The following is a 5,513-nucleotide window of genomic DNA, read 5'->3' on the forward strand; positions in this document are numbered from 1 at the left end:
GTCCATGGCAAGATTACTGGAGTGGGTTGCCATTTTCTTCTGCAGGGGATCTTCATGACCCAGGGATCGAACTTGGGTCTCCTGGGGTCAGACCTCTATATTATTATCTGTTTAAAGTTCCCCAGGGAACTCTAACATGCAGCCAGGGTTGAAAACTGTTGTGCTGTGTCTCCTGTGTATCTGGCATGCCCCTGGCCTTCAGGTTGCTAAGTTCACTCTAATCACAGACACACTAGAGTCGTCCCCACGGTGATTCCTCAATCAGGAAGCAATATATGATATATAAAAATAATGTAATCATATATACAGGAACATATATACTAAGTGTGTGTGTATTTTTATAAAATATGTTATATAAAGCATATTTTATTTAAATAAATAAATATATATATATATGAAAATACATGTCTCTAGTAGGTGACCAGGTATGCCGTAACATAGCATCAACCACTCACCTCACTTCTGAGTCTTTGCCCCAGAGGCCCTGACGTCTGATTTTTTTTTTTTTTGGTTTCCACTGAGAGACTGGAGTTGCCAACTTCTACACTGTGGGTTTGAGTTCTGGCCCCAGATTTGGCCTTGAAGACCTACAGCTACTGTCTGCTCTCTTGCCATCCTTTTCCTTCTTGTATGTATTCACATGTGTTCATAGAAATCAAGAACTTCCTGCAGTGTTTCTTCCCTGCCCATGGGAGCCCTGAGCATGCTGCTTCCTGAACTGTTAACCTGGTAAATATTAACTCCAGGTTTAGCAGTCATGAAAGTGTTCATGGACCTTGGTGCTAAAGACGACACAGAGCTCTAAGCGCATCCCCTCCCCACCTGTACACTCCTAGGCAAGGGTGAGCATACTCAGTCCTACTTCATTTCACTAGACTGTAAGCTCTTTGAGGGCAAAAGGCTTACCTTATTCATCTCTATCACTAAATACAGCTAAATAGGTATTTAAATGTTGGTACAGTGAACAATTCACTTGCTAAAGGAGAAGTTGTTGTTCAGTCCTCAGTCATGTCCGACTCTGCGACCCCATGAACTGCAGCACCCCAGGCTTCCCTCTTCCTCACTGTCTCCTGGAGTTTACTCAAACTCCCGTCCACCGAGTCGATGATCCAGCAGACCATCTCATCCTCTGTCATCCTCTTCTCCTCTTGTCCTCCATCTTTTCCAGCATCAGGGTCTTTTCTAGTAAGTTGGCTCTTCACATCAGGTGGCCAAAGGATTGGAGCTTCAGCATCAGTCCTTCCAATGAATATTCAGGGTTGATTTCCTTTAGGATTACTGGTTTGATCTTCTTGCTGTCCAAGGGATTCTCAAGAATGTTTTCTAGTATCACAGTTTGAAGGCATCAATTCTTTGGTGCTTAGCCTTCTTTGTGGTCCAACTCTCACATCCATACATGACTACTGGAAAAACCATAGTTTTGACTACATGAATCTTTGTCGGCAAATGGAGATGCAGGTCCAATCCCTGGGTCAGGAAGATCCCCTGTAGGAGGAAATGGCAGCCCACTCCAGTATTCTTGCCTGGGAAATCCCAATACGGAGGAGCCTGGTGAGCTACAGTCCATGGGGTCGCAAAAGAGTCAGACATGATTGATCATCCATGCGCTCTTTAAATATTGTAAATGAATAGCCTTTCATGTTTCCTTCCTGAGGCTCTGAAATATGTTTAGAGAGCTGACACTACCTTCTGCCATTATTAAAATATGGACTTGGGCTATTTTTTCCAATTTGTGATTATGAGAGTTTCTGCTAAGTTATTCCTGTGCTTCCCCTGAACATTTTTGAGAAAAGTCAGATTGTGAGATAGTTACATTAACTATCTGGTGTCATTGGCACTCCATTCTAAGCAATAAAAAGGTGCACCAGAAGGTCATAATATATTTTTTTATTGAGCACTTAATTTGATTTGGGAATAGATGATAATTACTCCCCAGTAGGAAAAGGGGTTCTTAAGGCTGAACATAGTGCCCATTATTAAGTTTCAGCTATTTCTTAGCTCTCTGACCACTTCTAAGTTACTTAATGGTGTCATTGTGGGGTAATTAGTATGTATTTTTTTGTACTAAGACTTATATATCAGTTACAATGTATGTAACAATAATGGCAATCATTATAGTCATCATTATTATTGATTTTAGTCACTTCTCCATAAAAAGTTAAATGTTGATTTATCCTACAATTCAAAGATAAAATCTGTTATCAATCTACATTGTATTTGGTAAAGTTTGCAATTTGCTGATCAGTCAGTAGCCTTAAAAAGCAATCTTTCATTGCTATGAATGCATTATTCAGAAGTACATTGGCCACCATAGCTCAGAAAACATTTTGGTTATGTCAGGAAAGTTTCAATAAAGCAAATTGTATATATTTGTCATCTATGCCAATCAACTAATATCCAAAGAGCACCATTGTGTTCTACAGATGTTTTATGAGGAATGGACAATCTTAGTTCAGTTTAACTACCAGATCTCCATAATTTATGCTAATATCCTAATCTCAGACAGTTTTTTATAATTTCTGCTTCACAATAGAAAAGAAAGATCAAGTCAGCTCTACTAGATAGAGAAGAGTCAGAGTTTGGATCCAATACTGGTGTATTTCATATGTCCAAGATTGTTTTGATGCCCTCTAAGTATAAGATTATAACATTTTAGAATAGGAATGATGCAGCCAGACAAACCAGATATTTGTTTCTGTCTGTTTCAGACTGTGATTTTTTAAATACAGCCTAAGGTAAAGTCTGATGAATACTTGATATGGTGATGAAAGTTCCTACAGTGCTTCCAGGGTTGCATTATTTGATTTGAATTTCAGCCTGATGTCAGGACACTGGTGGGTCTTATTATGCCATTTTATAAAATGCTTTCTATGTGCCTAATGTGGTATACATTGAAATGTATATATGTACACACATAAATGTTTGTGATTGTTATTTAAGGTATTTCAAGTAAGCATTAAAACATCAAAACCATCTGATTTGCATTTTTCAGCAAGAACCAACATATGTATTTATTTATGGGAACATTTTTGGCATAAGACTTTCTATTAAATTATAACAAAAAGCTTTCTCTATCACCCTGGGGAATCTGGCAATCAGCCTACCTCCTACCTAGATCAATCTTCGCCATCTACCCCAGTCTTCTCCCACCCACCATATGCATACCTTAAAGCTGTAGTCTTGCCTGGAGCTAGTGTTGTGGAGACACAGAAAGTTGCATAAGGCAATACTTATTAACGTGGCTGCAACCCCCATGATCTCCAAGGTCCCCTAGGAATCCACAGATTGACCATCTGTCATTTACGTAGTTCTGTTTTCATGTTCTGCAAAATGGGCACAAATATATTTTATATTACACAATTTAATAACTCCCAATAAACTGCTGCTGCTGCTGCTAAGTCACATCAGTCATGTCCCACTCTGTGCGACCCCATAGACAGCAGCCCACCAGGCTCCGCTGTCCCTGGGATTCTCCAGGCAAGAACACTGGAGTGGGTTGCCATTTCCTTCTCCAATGCATGAAAGTGAAAAGTGAAAGGAAAGTCGCTCAGTCGTGTCCGACTCTTCATGACCCCATGGACTGTAGCTCACCAGGCTCCTCTGTCTATGGGAGTTTCCAGGCAAGAGTACTGAAGTGGGGTGCCATTGCCTTCTCCCCCCAATAAACTAATTGAATACAACTGTTTGAATGCCCTAAGGCTGGGAGAGCCACACTGCTGTCAGTCTTGAAATTTCCTAATTTGAAGTCAGCCTATCTTACCAGTTTAAACTTAATCACTTTCTGGTCCTTCAAATAAAGAGCGTAATTTTTAAAATTATAATTATCACTAATTACTATCACTAGTATGATGATGGTGATGATGGGGAGAAGGAGGGGATGGAGAAGAAGAAGAGCCTATTATCTTACAAGCAATATCATAATTTAGGTGTCTATACTCTATATCCATGATTTCATTTAATTGTGAAAATTCGAATAGGTTAAATATAATTGTGATATCCATTTCATAGTAAATCTAAGAATTCAAGAGGTTAACTACTTGTCTAAGACAACACAATAGAAAGTGGCAAAGCAGAGACTCTAAACCAAGAGTATCTGATGATGAATCTGTCTTCCTAATGACTATCCTGCTGCTGCTGCTCTAAGTCGCTTCAGTCGTGTCCGACTCTGTGCGACCCCATAGACGGCAGCCCACCTGGTTCCCCTGTCCCTGGGATTCTCCAGGCAAGAACACTGGAGTGGGTTGCCATTTCCTTCTCCAATGCATGAAAGTGAAAAGTGAAAGTGAAGTCGCTCAGTCGTGTCTGACTCCCAGCGACCCCATGGACTGCAGCCCACCAGGCTCCTCCATCCATGGGATTCTCCAGGCAAGAATACTGGAGTGGGGTGCCATTGCCTTCTCCACCTCCCATAAAAATCATCAATTGTCCCTAATAATAATTAATACAGACAGTTCCTGTTAGCCAGCCTTGAGGTTCTCCTGAGATTGCCTCCTCAATACCAAGAGCCTGTGTCTGACAGAGCCAGTGTGAAACAGACAATCCTTCCAAGCCGCCAGAATAATCAAGAGTTTTGGCTGGATCTTCGAGCACAAACCATGATAGTGAGGAACCAGACAGAAAGCAGACTATGGCGCTGAAACGGATTAATAAGGAACTTAGTGATTTGGCCCATGACCCTCCAGCACAATGTTCTGTAGGTCCAGTTGGGGATGATATGTTTCACTGGCAAGCCACAATTATGGGACGTAGTGACAGCCCATATCAAGGAGGTGTATTCTTTTTGACAATTCATTTTCCTACAGACTACCCATTCAAATCACCTCAGGTTGCATTTACAATAAGAATTTATCATCCAAATATTAACAGTAATGGCAGCATTTGTCTTGATAGTCTAAGATCACAGTGGTCTCCTGCTTTATCTATTTCTAAAGTACTTTTATCCATTTGTTCACTGCTATGTGATCCAAACCCAGATGACCCCATAGTGCCAAAGATGGCATGGATCTGTAAAACAGAGATAAGTACAACAGAATATCTAGGGGATGGACTCAGAAGTATGCCATGTGATGCTTCCTTAAAGTCAGAATAACCTGCATTGTATCTGGAATAAACTTTAAATTACTGTTCCTTTTTTGATTTTCTTATCGAGCTGCTCCCCTATCAGACCTCATCTTTTTTAATTTTATGTTTTGTTTACCTTCCTCCTTTCATTCACATGTTCATCTGAGAAGACTTAAGTTCTTCCAGCTTTAGAAAATATCTGCTTTTAGAAACTGTAACGTACTTACAAGAGAAGAGTTGCCCAAGATTCAGAATTTTTTAAAAAATGGAACATGTGTATTATGGGGCCAATGTCTTCACTCTAACTTGATTATGAGACTAAAACCAGTCCTCACTGCTCTAACATGCTGAAGAATCATCTGAGAGGGAGGGAGATGGATTCTGAGTTGTCACATCAAAGGAAGCAGCATTATTCTAGCAGCATCCATTCTGGTTTAAGCCTTCCACTGTTA

The 5,513-nt window shown here is 40.3% G+C and overlaps 1 pseudogene; it reads left to right on the forward strand.

Moving 5' to 3' along the window:
• Window positions 1-4,627: 4,627 nt before the first annotated feature.
• Window positions 4,628-5,248, forward strand: LOC109562678 (ubiquitin-conjugating enzyme E2 D3 pseudogene; annotated as a pseudogene).
• The last annotated feature ends 265 nt before the right edge of the window (window positions 5,249-5,513 follow it).

Source organism: Bos indicus, chromosome 8, assembly GCF_029378745.1.
Source record: "Bos indicus isolate NIAB-ARS_2022 breed Sahiwal x Tharparkar chromosome 8, NIAB-ARS_B.indTharparkar_mat_pri_1.0, whole genome shotgun sequence".
NCBI lineage: Eukaryota > Metazoa > Chordata > Mammalia > Artiodactyla > Bovidae > Bos > Bos indicus.